Here is a 21,644-nt window from a genome sequence, read left to right as displayed (position 1 = left end):
TATTCAGGGTCGGCCTTGGTTAGTAATTGGATGGGAGGCCTCCAGTGAAGACCTCCAGGGTCGCAGAGGCAGGCAATGGCCACCTCCCTTAGTCTCTTGCCAGGGGTCGCCGTAAGTCGGCTATGGCTAGAGGGCTCTCTCCACCTCAGTGCATCGGGCCAGCTTCTGTATTCTCAAGGGCCCGTTCTGTTCTCCAGATGATACTTTGTAGGCTGGAAATGTATTTTTGTCATAGGGACCCCTGCTGGCCCCCATGGGTGAGTTCTTCTTGCCATAAGGGCTTCAAAAAGCCAATGCAGGTGCACTTGGGCATAGCATTTCCTTGAAAATGATTATTTTGTAGGGCTAGACAAGATTGCTTCCCAGTTTGCTGCCTGCCCACTCCACGCTTGGTCACACTGGTTCTGTGGTGTAAGTTGAAACTCCAGGAATTTTGCAGGGACAGCAAGGATGATGAGCCATCTAGCATGGCACCCTTTCCCCATTTTTATTTGTCCAACTCCTCTGGATGTGACTGAAATTCTTTTGCTTAATGTTTAATTTTTCATTTGCCGTGAAAAGAGGGACTGCTGGCACGTTGACATCTCGGTTATAAAATGAGTCTGGCTGCAGTGCGGCTTTAGCAAATGCCAGTGGCTGAATTAGTGACCTTTTTTCTTCCATTTTCCTGCCAGAGATTTCCCAGCGAATCTCATGCACTTCCCATCATGCTGAATGATGCATCCCGTTCTGGGGGAAATTTTCAACTCAAGCCAGTCGTCCATGTGCCAGTTTTTAAGCAGATGTGGCTGTGCATTTAAGAACAAAGATGTAGTTAGATAATTCAACTCCCTGGATTCTTTATGAGGAATAAATTGGCAGCTGAAAAGTGTTTCCTTCCAGGATCTGTTGGCAGAGGCTTTTATTGCAAAGTGCCAAGTAGGGGGTGACGCTGGGGATCAGAGGTGCACATCCAACATTATGTTTAATTTTCTGTGCACTGGAAGAAGCAACAGAGATGTAGCAAATGACAGACGGTGTTGGGAGAGCCAGCAGATGAATCGGATGTCTGCCAAGATACCTCTACCCTGTCGTGGATACCTCAGCAGGCAGGATTGCTGTGCAAACTTTCTTTGGTCTCAGCTGTGTCATGCTACTTTTCCCTATAAAAAGTGGATCCCCCCCCTCACATTTCAATGAAAGAGAAAAGAAAATGGCATGCTTTTTCTTAAAATTCTTCCCTCCCCCACCGTTTATTTGTCTGAAAAGACCCTTGGGAGGAAGCAAAAGCAGCTCTCTCTTTTTGCAGCAGAGATACATAAGGGGGATGTCAGGCAACGCCAAAGCTCTGGACGGCTGTCCCTGAACTGAGACTCAGAGAAGGCGTAGGATCCTGAAGGCTGGGAGGATGAGAAATAAGCAGGAGACCTGAGAGGACTTGTAAGAGAATCTCATTTTCCCCTCTCTCATATGTGCCTGGTCTGGGTGCAGCAAAAGGCCCACTGATTATATCTGTGTGCCCATCATTGAGGTAGTGAGCCTGGACTGCTCACATAACTGGATGCTACAGAAGAATCCGCATTGGGTCACGTTGGTTCCCCACACAGATTATGTAACTAACCAGCCTTCCCTCCCCTGCAAAGGGTCTAATCCTGTAGAAACTTGCACACAATTGATTTAAAAAACTGCTACTTGTATGTATAGTTGGAGACAGGGCTTTTTTCTGGGAAAAGAGGCGGTGGAACTCAGTGGGTTGCCCTCGGAGAAAATGGTCACATGGCTGGTGGCCCCGCCCCCTGATCTCCAGACAGAGGGGAGTTTTGATCTAAACTCCCCTCTGCCTGGAGATCAGGGGGCGGGGCCACCAGCCATGTGACCATTTTCAAGAGATTCCGGAACTCCGTTCCACCATGTTCCCACTGAAAAAAAGCCCTGGTTGGAGAAAAAAGTCTGTTTCCTACAAGGAATCTGGTCGTGTTAAAACTTGCCTGCCCTTGAGCTCCACCAATTATCCCCATCTTGAGATTCATATACACAATTTCATGGATCTGTCATAAAAACTAATCTACAATTGCAAAGATAGTAAATGCCAAAGTTTAGTCTAAATCTTTAGGTACTTCTTTATCTGTTGTATTTTTAAAAATTTACAGAGTCTTTGACCCCCCCCCCCAACCCCCACAGACTCCAGTAATAATCATGCTGAAGTAGGAACAGGTCCAAATCCACATAATTATAACTGGCGGCCTGTGCTTTATCACGAAACACTGGAAATCATTCTCTGAGCTCTCACAGGCTGAGGAGAGATCAATTAACGGAGAGTGCATTCCTAACTACTCATTATGTGCATGAAAATTAATCTCTTATTTTCCCCTACATAGAGTATCCTTCACCTCCAAAACAATAATATAACTTGCGTTGCAGTTAGTGAAGGATCACGTTACGTGTGGCATGCCCACCTTCAAATAAATAAAATCTTTCAGTGCGAACGGCTGCTTGGCAGTGGCACAGCCTGGCATCGGACATGCCCAAGCACTCGTGAACGGACTTTGCCTTCCTTGCGCGTTCCATGTTCCTCGGGACCCCCGGAAGGGGCATCTTGGCCTCCTGCAGCGCGATCTTCTTGAGTGTATGAGACGGGGCAGAATTCCAGACTTCGCTCTGCGTCTTGCTCATGTGGCTGTTGCCTGCCCTTCATCCTGCTGCTCGGTCAGTGGACCTCGCCCAGTCATCTCCCCTCCGTTTCAGTAATTCAGAAAGCCTCTCAAACTGATTCGGAACAGCTGAGTTTAAGTTTAACTTTTTGAAGTTGAAGTCAAAGTTCAGCCAGACCTATCTGATGAGAGTTATTCAGCTTCTCTGAGTTATTTTGCAAAGGGTGCAATTTTGTGTCTAGTTGGATCCTTCCGTTTATTATTGATTGACTCTAAGGCTGGTCAGAATGTTAGAGAGGGGGCAGGATTAATGTATCTTGTGGTGGAGAGAACCCTCAAGTCATAGCTGACTCATGGTGACCCCTGGTGGGCTTTTCATAGCAAGAGACTAACAGAGGTGGTTGGCATTGCCTCTGCAACCCTGATCTTCGTTGGAGGTCTCCCATCCAACTACTAACCAAGGCTGACCCTGCTTAGCTTTTGAGATCTGACAAGATCAGGCTAGGCTGAGCCATCCAGGTCTGGGCAAAGTATCTCATATTTGTTGTTACTCAGGATTTGGCCTGTACCACACATTAGACTGGAGTAGCAAAAGCTTTTCAAGGCGTGGGATCAACAGCATTGCTTTTGCTGCCAGGCGATTTATTCCATAGTGGAGGCCCTATGAGTTGGCTCAGGTACTGAGCGCTTGGCATAATAATTAGGTCAGCTAAGATTACCAGCTGGTAGGAAGATGAAAATGAGGTGGAGATTCTTGTGCAAATGAGGGGGGTCTTGGTGATGGGGTCCAAATGAGGAATGGGTTGTCCAGAGACATACCAGAATATAACCCATTGTGGTCCTACTGACTCTGTGGACTCAGGAGGAAACCCTAATAGCACACTGAGTTTGGGAGGATGGCCATGTTGAAAACTGAGCAGAGCAGATGCTTAGCAGCATCTCAGCATGCTGGCCGAAGGCCTTTCTTCTGATAACTTGCTGCGAAGTGTTGCGGACAGAGGCACTGCTACTCGCTTTTTGGCTGCAAGGTGACACTTCTGGGGGAAAGTGGATATTTTTCGGAGTGCGTTTTGCAGAACCAGGCCTCCTTTATAATCCAGAATCAGTTGTTTTGTCAACGTTTGCTTGTAAGGAATTACATGGAAAACCAAGGATGGATGGACAAAAGGATATTTTGTTTCATTCTTTTCTTATGTAGAAAAAGAAACAGTCCAACGCAATGTTCCCTCTAAGTTGTGCAGTGTTGTAAGCTAAAAATCTACTTTGTGAGCCGAAACAACTTTCATTAAAGTTTTAAGCAAGCCTCCTTTTTAAAAAAAATTCAGTCTACAATCATACAAAACATACAAACATAAACTACAAACTGTTTTGTATTGTTTCGCGCTTAGAAGCAACAATTCAAGCAGTCATTCAAACATGGATTCTAAATATCAAACTAAATTACTATGCAGGTAAAGTTATTAATACTTCTCCTTCCCAACTATTTGATATACAAATATAAATATATCTGAGAACATGTGCTAGGATCCACATCCCATCCTGAGCACATGTTAGCCTTCTCCAGGGGTCATTTCGTAGAGAAAGAGCTGCAGGAACTCATTAGCATAACTCATTAGCATATGCCACACCCCTTGATTGGGCTGAAATGGCCGGGATTTGGCTGCTGCCAGACGGAGAAGCGTTCCCCCACTTGGCAGTGGCCCAATCGGCCCTTTTGGCCCCAATCCAGGCCAAAACAGGCCCGAAATGGCTCAAAATGGCCATTTTGGGCCCAATCCAGGCCAAAACATGCCCCAAATGGCCATTTTGGGCCCAAAACAGCCCAGATCGGGTCAGTGCTGGGCAGGGGAGGGATTACCCACCAGGCACCGACCTAATCCTGGCGGTTTTGGTCCTGATCCCGGCCAAAACGGGCCCCAAATGGCCAAAAATGGCCATTTGGATCCCGTTTGGGCTTGGATCAGGGCCGAAACAGCTAGGACCAGGTCAGTGCCAGGCAGGGGAGGGTTCTGCCACCTGGCACCGACCCGATCCCAGCCATTCTGTCCCCGATCCCAGCGGGAATGGGGCCAGAATGGCAGAAAATTGCCATTTTGTGCCTGTTTCGGCGCGGATCAGGGCTGAAATGGCTGGGACTGGGTTGGTCCCAGGAGGGGGAGGCTTCCCCCACCTGGCACCGACCAAATCCTGCCTGTTTTGGCCCCAATCCCAGCAGAAAATAGCCCAAAATGTCAAAAAGTGGCCATTTTGGGCCTTTCAGGCCCAGATCAGGGCTGAAATGGCCAGGATTGAGTCTGAGCCGGGCGGGGGAACCCTCCCCTGCCTGGCACTGACCTGGTCCGATTGGGCCATTTTGGGCCAGGATCGAGGCTGAAACAACTGGGGCCGGATCACTGCCAGGTGGGGGAGGCTTCTCCCATCCAGCACCAACCCAATCCAGGCCTTTTCAGCCCTTATCCAGGCCAAAACGGGCCCAAAATGGCTGAAAATGGCCATTTTGGGCCTCTTTTGGCCCAGATTGGGGACGAAATGGCCAGGATTGGGTCGATGCTGGATGGGGGAAGGTTCCCTTGCATGGCACCGACCTGATCCAGGCTGTTTTGGCCCACATTTGGGCCATTTTGGCCCCAATCGAGGCCAAAATGGCCCTAAAGTCAGGTGGGCAAGGCCCCCTGACTTGGGGGAACTGCCGGAACGCCGTTCTGGTGCGTTCCCCTCCGAGATGAGCCCTGGGCTTCTCTATTCCAACAGGATCGCAGCAGGAAGGTGGAAGGAGTTACTGTATAATCCTGTACAAAGTGACTCCAGTCTAAACTCATTGATTTCTAGCTTCTGTAGGATCCAAAAACGAAAACCATAGAATACATTTTGATTACAATAAAAATAAATTAACAATAAAAACCAGTTGTCCAAGACCATCTAGTCCCATTAGGTGAAAGGGCCACAAAAATCAGAGTATACTTCTGTCTAAAAATGGATATGTTCATGCAAAAGGGTAGTTGTGTTAGTTCATTGCTGCAAAACAAAGCAGACGTCCAGTGGCACCTTAAAGACTAGCACAATTATTTCAAGATGAGCTTTTGTGAGTCAGTGCTGACTTCTTCAGATATGTATGGAAGTCAACCTGAGAATCATTCTCACGTTTTCTTTTTCCACATAAAGAATCTACACTTGAAAGACTCATGACAGAATTCATCCGAGATCCTAATCCCCACCCTGCCGAATCTGCCCCCTAAGAAGGATTCTAAGTTTGAGTTCCACATCTGAAGAAGTGAGCAGTGACTCACAGAAGCTCATATTGAAATAAAAATTAGTCTTTAAGGTGCCACTAGACTTTTGCTTTACATTCATGTTGACTGGCTTTCTTGCAGTTCAGGTGCGATTCTGACTTGGATTCTGGCTAACAGCTCAGGCAGTTAGCCATTACCCTATACAAGCACCTGGAAATCTGACACCACATTTGGAACAATTGTGCTTTAGACAATTACAAAATACATAAATGCAGTATCTCCCTAGTCGTCTCCATGTCACAAAGAAAACGTGACTCATCTATCCCTTTCATTTTAGACAGAAGCTGAGGAATGGCAAACCTGGTGCCTTAGTAACATTGTGCATGCAACTTCAATAGCCTGAAGTCCATTTGCCAGTTTTCTGGGGCAAATAAACAAGATCTGCACAGTGTTGCAGCTGAGAGGAATAGGACGTGCAAATACAGAACTGCAAATTTTTGATTTTTCTTTAGAATATTTATGTACCACCTGTACGGAGAGCTGCTTCAGGTGGCTCACAAACAGAAAACAACATAATTTTTAAGAAGTCAGGATGACGGGAGGAATGCTTCGACTATCATCATCTAAAACTGGGCCCATCAGCAGGTTGCAAGCCAGTTAACATGAACAGGATCAAAACTTAAACCCCTGGAATTGGCCAGTAATCACTGGTTTTGGACAAAGCGAAAGAGGAGACTTTGTGGCACCAAAAAGTTTAGGTTTGGTAGCCGTCTTGGTCTGCAGTAGAACAGCAGGATCGGAGTCCAGTAGCACCTTAGAGACCAACAAGATTTTCAGGGTATAAGCTTTTGAGAATGAAAGTTCCCTTTTTCTTCATATCTGAAGAAGAGAGCTTTGACTCTGGAAAGCTCATATCCTGAAAATCTTGTTGGTCTCTGAGGTGCCACCAGATTCAAACCTTGCAAAATCTTCAAGGCTTCCTGTTTAATTCTGCACCTACAGACTCCTCTGTGAACAAGGAGGCCTTCCCTCAGCTTCTGCTGCAGGAGAGAAGGCAAGTCAGGCACAGCTGCCCTTGGAGGCTCACTTTAGCTTCACATCCAGATTTGGGGTGGAGGGCAAAGAAGGGCTGTGAGCCTGCAAAGAAGAAGAAGGATTAAAAAAAGAAAACAAGGGAGCCACGCTGGAGCCAGCCCCAAAGCAGCTGCACTAAAATAAACCCCCAACAGTGCGATCCTATGAGGAGTTACTCTGGTCTACATTTATTGATTTCATTTTAGATGGAGATGCTCAGCTTGCCGAGACGGGGCAGCCAGATCCAGTTCTTGGCCGAGTCTGCATTTCAGGCTGTAAAAGCCACTTTGGAAGAGCCCTCAAAAAGGAGGCCTCATCAATGGCAATGTCCAACCTGCCTCCTTCAGCACCGCAATAGTCTCCTCCTCCTCATATGGCCATCAGCAGGCATGATGAACACCTGGCCCAGCTCTCTGCCCTCCTTCCCCTCCTCGTCCTTCTTCTTTCTGGCCTCCTGTTGCACCAAGGCCAAGTTAAACGACACCTTTACCATGGCAGCAGCTGAGGTGCCACCTACTCAGCTCTCTGGGGCTGAGGGGATCCCAGCAGGGCCAGCCTGGGCCCATCACTCGGCGCCACTCTGTTCCCCAGCTAGAGAGCTGGCAGCAACTGGAGTCGCTCTCTGGCTCCGCCCTGAGGGCTAAGCCAGCCACAACCAGGAAGGAAGGAGAGAAGCGGGACAAGGCTCCATCCCTGCTCCATCCCTATTGGGCCTGCCTGCTGGCGCTGGCTGAGTGGGAGGGCGGGGCCACCTGAGAGTTAACACCTGTGAGCTACAGCTGAGAGTCTGTGAGCAGAGGAGTCACAATTTGTGAGCAGCTGCCCATGTGCTCACATTAGCAGAAACGCTGAGTCCAAACATTTAAAGGTGGAGAAAGTAAAGCTCAGTCTGAAGCAATTTACCTCAGTTTTTAAAAGGTAATGTTTGGTTATAGTTTGGTGACATAGACTGTTGGCTGTTCCCTAAAAGTGCTTTCTCTTTGCCATTCCTGAAGATGGACCGTGACTGTGACAGCACAATGGTTAACGTTGGAGGTTTGTGATGTGAATTCACATGTGTGTGTAAAGCTGCCATTGGCCCACTTAGCTTGCCATTGTTGTCTCCTTTGACGGACAGCAGATTCAAAGTCCAGTGGCACCTTGAAGACTCATAAAATGTATTTCAGTATGAGCTTTTGTGGGTCCCAGCCTGCTTTGTCAGAGGCAGTTCCCTGTTCATCTTCTGAGATCTTTTAACTGAATAGGCTGGGATCTAGAACCTGGGACCTTCTGTATGAAAAGTGTAATGGCTACTACTTGAATTATGGAATAGGGTTGCCAACCTCCAGGAAATCTCCCAGAATTATCTCTAGGCTACTGAGATTAGTTCCCCTGCAGAAAATAGTAAAGAGTCCAGTAGCACCTTTTAAGACTAACCAACTTTATTGAAGCATAAGCTTTCAAGAACCACAGCTCTCTTCGTCAGATGCATGCTTGAAGAGAGCTGTGGTTCTCGAAATCTTATGGTTCAATAAAGTTGGTTAGTCTTAAAGGTGCTACTGGACTCTATATTTTGCAGCTATAGACTAATATGGCTAACTCCTCTGGATCTATGACCTGGAGAAAATGGCTACTTTGGAACATGAACTCTATGCATTACACCCCATCTTCCACAGGCTGCACCCCTAGGATTGCCAACTTCAGGCTGGGAAATTCCTGGAGATTTTGGGAGTGGAGCCTGGAGAGGACAGGATGTGGCAAAGGGAGGGATATTCTCAGCAGACCTAGAGTGCTATAGAGTTCACCCTCCAAGGCAGCCATTTTCTCCAGGGGAACTTATCACTAGTGTGGAGACCAGTTGCAGTTCCAGGATATCTCCAGACCCCGCCAAGGTGCAATGTTATTTGTTCCAAATCTCCAGGAATTTTCCAGCTGAGAATTGGCAACCCTGGGCACTAAGGGGAAAAATCAAAGCCTAGCACACAGTGTGGTGGAGCGGTTAGCATGCCAGACTGGGCCAGAGGAAAGCAGTGTTTAAATTCCCAAGGCAAAGCCCACAAAGACGTTTTCCTGAGCTTCCCACTGGCATGAGCTTAGTTGTAGAGCAAGAAGCAACCCAAAGTGCGTGGAGAGAGAAAGAAAAACAAAATCCCGTGAGAGTGGGTCTGTTACACAAGATTCCAGAGATTCTGTTGCAGCAAAAATAAACAGGAGTCTTGTGCCTTGCGCTTTTCATCTAGTGTAGGTTTTGGTGGGCTAGAGCATAGTTCATCAGGTGGGGCTTTGATGTGTGCAAGGTGTGTCTGGTGGGGACCTGCTCCGTGGATCGGATGAAACCAACTCCTGTCCTTGGAAGATTATGCTAGAAGGGAAATGCCTCGTCCTTCGAGGAGCTGTGAGGGTCTGGTGTGTGTTTCGGCGCAACTTGATGGCTGCCAAATCTTGGGAATGAAAGCCAGAGGATCTTGATGGGAGAAGCCAAAAGCAAGGCACTCTGGGTTGTTTCTTAGCAGCCAATGGCCCAGCAAAGCATGGCGCTCCCCCCTCCAAAGCAGCCTCACCTACCTGGGGAAAACGTGGCTTGTCGAGAGCACAAGAGTCCAGCATAGATTCCTGTGTGTGATGTTTATGGAAGTTGCAAATGCCCAGGGCCGTGACGAGTGTATAGAGAGGAAGACCTCACAAGGTGCCATGCGCTTCTTGACACTCCAGATGCACCGACTGGTTGCAGTCCTTCTTCTCAAGATCCCTGTCAGGGGAGGCCGAGGATACTTGTTCTCATTTTGATGCTGCCCCAACTGCAGCATGGTTTGCATTTTCAAAAATTTATTTCATTTATACTCCTCCTTTCTCCCCAACGGGGTCCCTAAGCAGCTTACATCATTCTCCTTTCCTCCATGTTAACCTTAAAACAACCCTGTGAGGTAGGTTAGGCTGAGAGGGTGTGACTGGCCCAAGATCACCCAGCAAGCTTCCATGGTAGGGCAGGGATTCCACCCTGAATTTCCCAGATCGTAATCCAATACTCTAACCACTGTGCAACACTGTCTCTCATGTATGAGGGCCCCTCACCTCTATGGCTGCATTTGTCTTTCACCACTGAGAGGAAGCCAAACCCAGCTGCAGCGTCTGGAGGGAGGCGAGACACTGAGGAAGCCCCTAGCTGCTGACCCCCTTCCTTTGCCAGCCCCCATGTGGGAGTGTTTCCCTGTGGCCCTGCCAGGCAGGTGTGTGTCAGTTCCACAGTCCTGTCAGCAGGGGCGGTGCCAGGGTTTCTGGTGCCTGTGGCTGCCCCTATGCAAGTGCGTGCCCCCAGACTGCATGATGACATCACTGTGTGATGATGTCATCATGCAGCAAGCTGGGCCCATTGGCCGACGGGCGGCTGGGACGGCGGGTGGAGGCTGCCTGCGCTCCCAGTTGGGTGCAGCGAGTGGCTGGGGAGGTTCTGCATGCCGCCCCGGACGCCTGCCATGCCTGGCCCGTGGCTGCTGCGCCCGGCCAGGGGCGTGTGTTGCCGGTGGCGGGAGGGCTGGAAGGCTGCAGCAACTGCAGACCAGGCACGCCAGCTCCATGGCGGCGCCCCCCCCCCCCGGCGCCCTTCCAGTGCCTCAGCGCTCAAGGTGGGGGCTGCATCTGCCTCAATGGGCGCGCTGGCCCTGCCTGTGTGTGCGTGTGTGCATGTGCCACAAATTGGTGTGAGGAGAGAGCATCGACTTAAGTCAGGGGAGTTCCAAATGCTTTTCCTGCCCTGGAATGTACTTGCAGTACACACACATACAATCTGGGAAGAGCACCACGGCAGAGCAATTCCGCTGGGGCTCCATGGGTGTGTGAAAGCGGCCCAAAGGTTGGCCCCTGGGCCAGGGCTTCATCTCCACTTGAGTGGCTGCCTGGGGCAATGCAAGGAGGGAGGGTCTGGACCGGTCCCCTCCCTCCTGGTCCCTCACTGCCAGCACGTGTGCCAAGGAGGGGCAGGGTGTTCCTGGCTTGGATGGCAGAAGACTGCACTGCCCGTGGCACTGAAGCAGACCATGGCCTCGCGTGCTTTTTAAATATCTAAGATGTTTCATTGGTTTTAAAGATACTGAATTTTATATTATTCTATTAATTGGAATCCGCCCTGAGCCTGCTGGGGCGGGGAGGGCGGAACACAAATCGAATTAAATAAATAAATAAATTGGAGGTCCGGCAGAAATCCACTGCCCTCCTGGCCAGCGATTCTTTTCTTTCTGACCTTGCTTGAGAATTTAGCAATTCCACTGCCTTTGCCGAAGTCTGTGACCTGCAGAAGACCTGAGTCTTGTATAAGGGGTGAAAAAGACTACGCAGGAGTTGGAGGGCCCTGCCAATTCTTTTTGAAGGATGCAGCATTTGGCACTGTTGTCTCCGTTAAGGTGTGTGGGCTATAAATCTCCTAAAGGGTTTGTTGGTTGCCTGAAGGATCTCTTGCGGAAGAGGAGCTTTGCACCACATTTTCACTGTTAAATGCCAAGGTGGGATGCAGGTCTTCAAACACTGCCAACCCAACAACGGGGCTCCCTTTGCTGTTTGCAGACCACCTTCCCTTGAAACTGCAGACGAGAGAGAATGGTGCTGTCGCTTGGGCTAAGGGGAAGGTCTGTCTTGCTGTCTTTTAGTTAGGACGGCTAATTTTATCCCTGAGAGAGGGTCTTCCCAAATGACATGCAACAAACTTAATGCTGAGTGGAGATTCAGATCTGACTCTTGTGTGTAAAATCAAAATGTTGCTCTCTGGACCATGTTGCTATCACACAGGCTGTTTTGATTTTTCAGAACTTTAATTTCTCATTACAATAAACTAATATTTTTGCAGTGTGCGCTGTTTTAATAAAGATTTGAGGAGCCAACTGGAAAGTTTCTGGGTAAATAAAAAAAAGTCCCCAGTAACAAGGAAAATTAAAAGGGTTTTTCTGGGGGATATTGGGGGTACTAGTGTTTTCAGGCTTTAATGGTTCATTACCTAAATACCATGCAACCCCAAGTAATGTTTTCCTGTAGTTTCTTTAGGAATTCTGGCTTAATGACACATGAATCAAGCCACAGGATAATAAGATAGAAGTCAAATAACAATTTATCATTTGTGTTTAATTCAGTGTTATGAATTGCCTTCCCCTACCCCACCCCCAGCATGTTGGACCATGTTCAGTAAATGTCTATAAAATGGGCTGCTGCTTCTTGAGACGGGTGTGCTATCATCCAAGCCGTTGCTTGGCAGATGGAGATGTAGTGTCATAAATTCAGATTATGGCTGGAATGTTGAAGCGGAGGGCCTGGAAATTAGCAAATCTCTTGGTTATGCATAGGCTGGCAGAAAGCAGATCTTTAACACAGGCCACAAGAGTTTAATAAAATTGCGCAAAGTGGCTTGACGTGGGTGTGAATGTAGATGCTGGGGTAGTGATCCTAGTATAAAGCTTCAAAATTCGATTTTTTAAAATAATGAGCAATACCAAAATGCTGACTGTTACGTTGAGCAAGCATGGTGGAAGGAAGGGATTGTGGGTCGCAGGAACTCCTAAAGAGGTGACACAGCAGCAGACGGGCCCCTCGTGCCCTTGCCGGCATGAAGAGTCTTCGTTCTTTCCACGATGGTGCTGGTGTCCGCATCACACATGGAGGAACTTTGGCCCTTTCTCAGGCGGACTTTGCAGGGATGCCTGTGCCCTCTAGAGGACAGGAGCGTGCCCTGCATCGAACGTCCCTGCTAAGCTTTATTCATTTCATTTATACCCCCCCCCCCCCCGGTGAGGTAGGCTAGGCTGAGGATCAAAGCTCTCTTTTTCAAATAATCTTGTTGGTCTCTAAGGTGCCAGTGGACTCAAATCTTGCTGCTCTGCTGAAGACCCACACAGTTGCCTACCGGAAATTAGTTTGGGAGGGTGCAACTGGCCCAGCAAGCTTCCATGGCAGAGTTGGAGTTTGAACCCGGGTTTCCCAGATCCTGGGCTAAGACGCAGATGCTTAGCCTTGTGCAATGGGACTCAGCAAGCTCAATTCAACCCTTCAGCCCTGCATAGTAGCTCACTAGCTGCTCTTTAAGCGTCCCGTGGTTGCATGTTGTGATTGTGAAAGTGGGTGGTGGGTCGGTGGGCTGTGTCCATCAATTGCGAGCTCTGATTGGCTCGCAGGGTCTCACATTTTTTTTAGTGGCTCATGTAAGCAGAGAGATAAAAGAGTCATGGCCAGTAAGGGTCTGAGCCATGGATTGAGCAGTCCTGAATTCAGCTCTCACCTCTTCCATAAACACTCCAGACTGGCTTTAGAGATGGCGCTCTCTTCCCCCTCCCCCCTGCACACCTTTTAAAACCATTTGTGGATAATACTGCCAAAGTTGTTTCATGGCTATAAGGATGACTGCAGTAGTGTACGAGAAAGCCCTTAAACATTTTGGGTTTTTGTGTGTGGTTGCCCATGCTAGCCCAGAAGCTAAGCTGATCGGTGCTAGGATGTAAGACCACCAGGGAAGTCCAGGGTCACACTGTGCAAAGGCAGGCAAGATTGGCCAGCCACCTCTGTTCTTCTCATGCCTCGAAAACCCTGCGCGGTTGCCATAAGTCACTTGTGACTTGACGGCACTTTCCACCACCAAATCCTAAGTTTTGTTTTTATAGTCTGCAGAAAATTGCTTTAATAAAAATTAACTGCAAATGCCAAGCCGCGTTAAGTGATTAATATCCTCCTCTTCTCTTAAATTGTAGAGCTATTTTATTTATTGCTTCTGGTACCCGAGAAATTGGCTTTCTGGCACGCTGAGGCCTGGAGCCTTTCCGTGTTTTAATTAAATTCGCTTTGCTTGCATTGGAGAACCTTGTTAAGGGGCTGTAAAGGCAGGACAACTGTGTGAGCAAGAAACATGCTGATTGGCGGGGCAGCTGTAGGGTCATGGATACAATTCAAGCAGTAATCTCCTAAAAGGCCTGGGCTAATGATCTCTTTGACTGGTACAGAGTTTAGATGGATGTTTCTTCCTGTGTATATAATACAGGCCTGCCTGTTCCCATAAACTGCATGGGGCGTCCTAGCAGCTGCTTGATGCCCCTTTGATTTTTGCCATTCAAACTAGCTACAGTAGCGGATGATTTGTTTGCCCCACCAAAAGTGGGTGGGGTCAGTAGGTTGCTCCTAGCTTAGGTTATCCTGTACAGACCTTGTGCCCTACTGCTCTGAAACCAGGGCTTTTTTTCTGGGAAAAGAGGTGGTGGAACTCAGTGGGTTGTCCTCCGAGAAAATGGTCACATGGCTGGTGGCCCCGCCCCCTGATCTCCAGACAGAGGGGAGTTTAGAGTGCCCTCCATGCCACTCAGGAATCTAAACTCCCCTCTGTCTGGAGATCAGGGGGCGGGGCCACCAGCCATGTGACCATTTTCAAGAGGTTCCGGAACTCTGTTCCACCGCGCTCCAGCTGATAAAAAGCCCTGTCTGAAACCACGATATGTGTCTTAGGCCACCATGGTTGACTAGAAATCTGTGGTAGAAGTAAATGGGCCTAACTCCTGGCAGCTCTCCTTAATTTTAAGCGACGTGGGATTAAAAAAATAAACTTTGGCTCTTTCTGTAATGTGAGGTATGTTGGTATCTAAACATGCAAATAGATATAAAAGGTGGGGAATGGAGTAACCGCCGTTAATGTTACAAAGCATCTGACACCTCCATGAAGCTGGAGAGACTCGTGCCTGTTCTTTTCTGCAGCTACGGGGCATACAGATTAGAGAAGAGGGTGAGGATATTAAGGTTCCCACTTCATACTTTGGGTAGTAAACATGCGTCCCTAAAACTGATAAACTGCATGTGTCTACGTAACTAGGTGTGTGCACAGAATCGAAGAGAGAGCCTCTTATGAATAAAGTGGCATCTTTAGTGCAGGAAATGGTTTATGGAGTGGACTGTAGATTAAACACCAAATCTCTTTCTTCATCTTCCTGTACAGCAACCTTGGGGTATGAGCCAGGGGAACTCCTCGAGGCCTAGAGCCTTAGAGAAGGCCATCGCTAGCCTTGCAGAAAGGCCTGTTGCCGAGATTGTGTAACTTACGGTCTGCAGAGTGTGGAGAATGAGATTCGTGTTCCAAGTGGTGGCCAGCAAACCAGAACGATATTCCAGAATTAAGGAGGAGTTAATCCTAACAGGAAATACCTGTCGATAGTCTGTATATCTAGCGGAGGCGGTTGTGGGCACAGGGTGCAGATGGTGCTTCCCTCGGCCCTCCAGAAGACTCTAAAATTAGTGACCTGGAAAGCTTTCCCTTTCCTCCATCCTACAGCCGGCCTATTATTCAGTAATGCTTGGTGCAGAGCCAGAGGTCAATGACTAGAATAACAGCGGATTTGTTTGTATGTGGCCTTCCTGTGTCGAAGCTGAAGAAGGTATGCTGTTATGCTATAAATAATATAAAACCCACACTGTGTAGGCCCTTAGCTCTCTTGTTTTTGAAGAGCTGTTGCTCTTGGAAAACTCTTTTTTAAGTCCCCCTCCCTGAAAGCCATGTGGTATGTTTCTAGAGTTGCCAAGTCCCCCTAGCCCCCTGCCCCCCCCGGTGAGATATGTGGGGCCTGGCTCCTAACCTGGTGCTTTCTGGTGTGTGTGTGGGCTTCCAGCGTGTGTGATGACATCACTTCTGGGAAATGATGTCATCACACAGGTCAAGGGCCACCCTGGAAGCACTCCTGCGCTCCCCAGGGGGCCAAATCAGGCTGCTGTGGAGCGCAGTAGTGTTCCCATTCTACACAGTGGCCTGATTCATGTCCAGTGGGGTGCCACAGGGCTCGATTTTGGGCCCAGTACTTTTCAGTGTTTTGATCAATGATCTGGATGAAGGTAAATGGACTGCTCATTAAATTTGCTGATGATACCAAATTGGGAGGAGTAGCAAACACCCAAGAAGATAGAGTTAAAATTCAACAAGACCTGAATACTCTGGAGAAGTGGGCAGCTGTGAATAGGATGCAATTCAACAAAGACAAGTGCACAGTATTACATCTGGGCCACAAAAATGGGAAGCACAAATACTGGATGGGGGATACGCTTCTGGGCAGTAGTATATGTGAAAGGGATCTTGGGGTAAGAGTGGACTGTAAACTGAATATGAGCAGTCAGTGTGATGCGGTGGCAAAAAAGCCTAATTCAATCCTGGGTTGTATCAAAAGGGCCATAGCATCGAAATCGCAGGAGATCATAGCCCCTCTCTATACTGCCTTGGTCAGGCCACACCTGGAGTATTGTGTGCAGTTCTGGAGGCCTCACTTCAAAAAGGATGTGGACAAAATCAAGAGGGTGCAGAGGAGAGCGACAAGAATGATCAGGGGTCTGGAGACTGAGCCCTACGAGGAAAGGCTGAGGGCCTTGGGAATGTTTAGTTTGGAGGAGGTTGAGGGGGGACATGATTGCTCTCTTTAAATATTTGAAAGGCTGTCATTTGGAGGAGGGCAAAGAGCTGTTCCAGTTGGCAGCAGAGGGTAGGACGCGAAGCAATGGGCTAAAACTACATGCACAAAGGTACCGGATGGATATTAGGAATAGCTTTTTCAGGGTCAAAGTAGTTCAAAGGTGGAATCAGCTGCCTGGGGAAGTGGTGAGGTCCCCTTCACTGGCAGTTTTCAAGAAGAGGCTGTATGGATCTTTGTCAGGGATGCTTTAGGCTCATCCTGCATTGGGCAGGGGGTTGGACTAGAAGGTCTGTATGGCCCCTTCCAACTCTGTGATTCTGTGAATCTGGGCCAATTTGGGCCAAATCGGCTGGAATTGGGCTGCTGCAGAGTGCAGCAACGCTCCTGTGCTACAGTGGCCCAATTTGGGCCCAGTTTGGCCCGAATCGGCCTGAATCCGGCCACGGCAGAGCCATATTCAGAATATTTGGAATATGACCGTTGACTGAGGTTTGATGTTCATCTGGTTGGATGTGTTGAACTTCCATTTGTTGAGGTTTTGATTTGGATTATTACTATCACCTTAATAAAGTTCCATGTTTGAAACAAGCTAAGTTTCCTGGCTTCTCGTTGGGCCGGGGGAGGGGGGGCTGTGTGCCCCCTGTGTATATGATGATCCAACCTGGAATAAGAATACAATAACATTCATTTAGAATTGAACTCTGTTTGCATGGGGCTTACCTGTGTGTTTTCCAACAACAGTGTCTATCCCTTTAAGTGCTTCATCCCAGCATCTCTGCAAAAGAAAAAAGAGAAGAGATTTCTTTGTTCTGATGTTCAGAGACTTTGAAGAGTGGCCATATATATTGTGCATTCATGTATATTTATTGTTTTTATTGGATTGTATTTATTGATGGACTGGTATGTATAGGTGCATGGATGGCTCCATAGGATTCCATGTATTGTGTTTATAGGAAGTATTTGCATGAAACCTTTTTAGGTGATTACAAGATGAGTTTATTTATCTGATGCACTTGGCACTTCACACTGTATAAATACCCTATGATTTTTCTCTTGTAAGTGAGATCATTGTTCCTTGCTCCTTCACTATACCTCCGGGCAGACACCCAGTTTTGTTTTGTTTACACGGGGTGCCAGGCTGACCAGGGCCCCCCCCTCCCTTTTTGAGCATGTTGGTGCCTTTGAAATTCAGCTATTGGCTGCTCCTGGAGGTGGAGCCAACCACACGATGCCAGGGAGGGAGATTATGCAGAAACTCTGTTTAACATGATGCCTTTTAAAATGAACATATTTTCTTGTATGTACACACAGTTTACCTTCAGTCACTCAGTGAGGATCCTTCTGCTGTGGTGGCAGCTGCTCCCAAAGTAACAGTTTTAAAATTTTGCTCAGCCAATCAGAAGCCCTCGTGGCCAAAAGCCCCGTCAGGCCACACCCACTTTCTAAAAACTTTTGGATGCTGGATAAGGTGTCAGCAGGCACCAATAGTGCCCACGAGCACCACCCCGGGGCTCGGCTTGGATGCTGCAGTCAGGTGCCTGGGCTGGGCAGTCCACCAACAGTGCTGAGGCATCTGTCTCGGACACAAACCAACTGGAACTGTGTTTTCAGTCTCCCCCTCATTGTCCTCTCTCTCCCACATTGTATCTATTTCAGAATGAAAATGTTTGGGCAGGGTCTGTGTCAACTTCTAGACTTTTTATTCGACTGGACTTCTAGCCTGCCTCCATTGCAAGCTTTCAGGGAGGTAACATGCAGGACGTTGGCTGTGTCTCTCGGCCTGTCTCTGGCCGTCCAAATCCAGTTTGAATGCACATCCCTGCCAGCACTTCCGAAGACTGCTGAGGCTTTAGTGGTTCTCCTCCAAGTGAAGAGAGTTCCAAAGGTGAGGGCGGCCCTTGAGAATGCTTCTCTGTGCACTCTTGACTCAAGGCGTCGGCAGTGAGGTAATTGTGTGCTTGTTCTTTGTGAATCCGGAGTGCTTAATAAATTCCACTCTGTGCCTTTTCATCCAGCTACTGCACACAGAAGTGAGAGTAATGGACAGCCAGCCTGTGAATGTCTTGTTTGTATAGTATCGAATATGGTCTAAATTAAAGCGGTGCATTTTGCCTCCCACAACATCTGCCTCCAACAATCTGAAATTATTGTGAGTGTGGAGCGCAAACCTTTATCTTCCAGTAGCAACAGAGAGCAGGAAGAGGCGGTGTATGGGGGAGACGTTTCTTCCCCTCCAGGCAATTTCATTTCAATTGTCCTTTGAGTTAGACGGTATTATTGCAAAACTCCGGTGCTGTGTGTTTGGGACTGCTGTAACCTGCTTTCCTATTTTGAGTGTCCTCCAGCTGCCTTGTATAACTGGTCCTGCTGGGCCCTTGCATTATGCTAACATAAGAATATGGAGGGAAGGTGAAAGCGCTGCTGCTGTCTTGTGTGCGCATGCACATGTGTGCATAAAATGTACATGATGCATTGCACAGCCTGTGGGGTCCCTGTTGGAGGCGTGGTTGCCCAGAGTCAGAGTGATTGGCAGGTTTCTCCCTTGCTGCAATGTTAACAGCACCAGTATGGTGTCATAGCTGGTATATTAGACTAGTAATAAAATCCTAAGCAGAGTGGGCTTAGACTGGAGTAACTGTTTAGGATTTCACTGTAGGTCCCCAGAGACACGGGCTCAAAGTGGCTATGAAACTCACAGGGCCGGAGCTCTGGCTCGCTGTAAGAGAGGAGGAAGACACTGCCCTCTCCCTGGCACAGGAGTATCACGAGGTGACCCCGCCATGAAAAATTTCGTGTGGTTCTCCGTAGCCTGATCTTGAGGTCTGCATTGGTCAAGTGTGTGTGGTCTTCTAGAAAGAAATACTAATATACATCAATATTTGGGCATTTTTTCCCAGGCAGTACGGAACGGTATTGAGTGCCAGCACCTTTTTGGGGAATTTTTCAGGTCCTGAGAGGGGAATTGGTGGAAATTATTGCAATCATATGAATGAGTACCAACACATTTTAAAAACAAAAAAAACGCTGGTCAAAATGATACGTCATATTACTACTCTAGAATGATTTTTTTAAAAAGACAAGTTTTCTCCCGCACAGTAAGGTGAGTGCCAGCCCCCGTCTTTCTCACAGACACCCCCCCCAGTAGGACAACTGTTGGAATGTTTGACCCACTGCCAGACTTCCACTGCAGGACCTGGGCTAGCAGACGGGTTTTGCCCAGGCTGAATCATTTGCAAATGCACTAATGAAAGATATTTGGTGGCTGTTGAGCAAATGCAAGGCGAAGGATCCAGCCTCCCCAGCACCTTGTCCCCCTGCATGGCGAGCGAAATGCCTTCTCCTTCAGGACACTTAAGGCGCACCAAGGCCCGAGCTTCCCTGAGTTGCCTCCCCTCCGCTGGGATTGGGGGGGGGGGTGAACCTGGTCTCTGACCATGGAGGCTCCACATGGCTATTAGGCGTCATGGCGGTCTTCCATGAACTTGCATAATCTTCTTCTAAAAGTCTTCTAGGGGACAATTTCCTATTCTCTGGGCACAAAGAAATTAGACTGCTGATTGCTGCTGTGAGTGCAAAGTTGTTTATTTATGGATAGTCCCCCTTTCTCACTGAGGCCTAAGGCAGATTGTGGTGGAGGTGGAAAGCACCATCAAGTCATCGCCAACTTATGGCGACCACTGCTGGGGTTATCAAGGCAGGAGACTAACTGAGGTGGTTTGCCATTGTCTTCCTCGGTATAGCAGCTCTAGTCCTCTTTGGAGGTCTTCGATCCAAGGCCAGTCCTGCTTAGCTTCCAAGATCTGGGTCAGGCCTAAGGCTGAATACATGGTGGAAAACAATGTAATGAAATACCATGAGATATCTGAGCTCTGAAGCAGAGAGCTCTGAGCTCTGGAGTGATTACTCTCTGAAAATCTTGCTGGTCTCTAAGGTGCCACTGGCTGAAAATCCTGCTATAGCACTGCAGACCAACTCAGCTACCCACCTAACTTTCCTAATAAGAGATCTGATAATACAATGCAATAAGACTATGACTTCAAAAATTAGAAACAATGCAAGCAAAGAAGTATCAGACATGATATGTGAAACAATGAAGAAAATGGAATTGCAAGAGTAGAAACCATGGAGCAAGAGCTGTACGATGCAGACAGTTAAGTTATACTCCATAATTTCCCTTTCTGTCGCCTGCAGCAGGCTTTCCCCCACGTTTTAAAAATATTGTTACTGATAGTCAGTCTAGCACTGTAGTGTGTCAATGCTGTAGCAATCTGCTTACTGCCTTTTTTTAAAAATGACAAAATGACGACAAAAAAAAAAAACCTGTGCTGGGGGAGGAGGTATGGCAGTAGGTGTGGTGCCCAGGGTGGGGGAGGGTAGAGAGAACCCCCCCCCCCATGTTTCAGTCCATGCTTTCCCAAACCTAGTTTTGGCAGCATTTTACAGGGAAGACTATACTAAAGCAAGTTTGAGAAAAAGCTCAGCGGAGCCAGGGGAAGCCTGGAATTTTGGAAGAAGCATGATGTATGTTGTTGTTCAGAAACAACCTTGCAATTTGGGGGCAGAGGAGCAACACAGTGCAAGATCTCTGTGCGGAAGCAGCCTCAGCTGTGTCATATGTTGTGATGTTCAGAAGCTCCATTGGCAATAACAGGGATGCTCTTGCTGCATTCTCTGCTTCCGCATGCTGGCCAGGCAGCTTGAGACGGTCCCCGTGCAGTTTGCCAGAGCGAGACTCCATGAATCAAGCTCAGGCTGTACCCTGCTTTGCATCTTGCAACCTTGCCTGTGCCTCTGGGCCTTTCCTCTCTCTTCTTGTTCACTGAGCGGGTGTCTTGGCTCAAAGCCACTTCTCCCACCCCAGCCCTCAGGATGGGAAGCAAAGAAGAATCCTGTTTAGTATCTGGCTGCTGGCAGTGAAATGCTATGGCACTGCAAAAACCGGCCTGTGTTGCAGGCAAAGCGTGATGGAGGCGAAAGGGCTTGGGAAGGGCTGGCTCTTTGGGCTCCTCCACAGCCTTTGCATCTCAGGGGATTTCACAGCAGAGAATGAGCCTTTTTGGCCTCCACTAGCAAAGCAGCAAGTCTGATAAGGAAGGTCACCGGTCTGTTCCACGTGATATTCTGGCACAGTGCAAAGATCCTGAACCTGCTGTTCTCAGCTGGTGCTAACACATTGTACGAGAAATTAATGAAGGCTCCGCTGAGCCCATGGGGGTGCCCCACACCCACAAAGGTGAATCCCAGATGCTTTCCAGCTGGTTGCCCAGAGTCTCAGGAGGAGGGAAGGACGGTCAGTCTTGGATGACCTCCCTGTTTCGGAGCTG

General features: G+C 48.2%; 1 protein-coding gene across 1 annotated transcript in view; it reads left to right on the top strand.

Moving 5' to 3' along the window:
• Positions 1-21,644, top strand: part of SLC16A2 (solute carrier family 16 member 2) — a 132,829-nt gene that overhangs the window by 8,426 nt on the left and 102,759 nt on the right. The window lies entirely within an intron of this gene.

The sequence above is a fragment of the Eublepharis macularius genome, chromosome 13 (assembly GCF_028583425.1).
Source record: "Eublepharis macularius isolate TG4126 chromosome 13, MPM_Emac_v1.0, whole genome shotgun sequence".
In the NCBI taxonomy this organism is placed as follows: domain Eukaryota; kingdom Metazoa; phylum Chordata; class Lepidosauria; order Squamata; family Eublepharidae; genus Eublepharis; species Eublepharis macularius.
The sequence above is the reverse complement of the archived record's forward strand: the minus strand, read 5'-3'. Positions and strand labels throughout refer to the sequence as shown.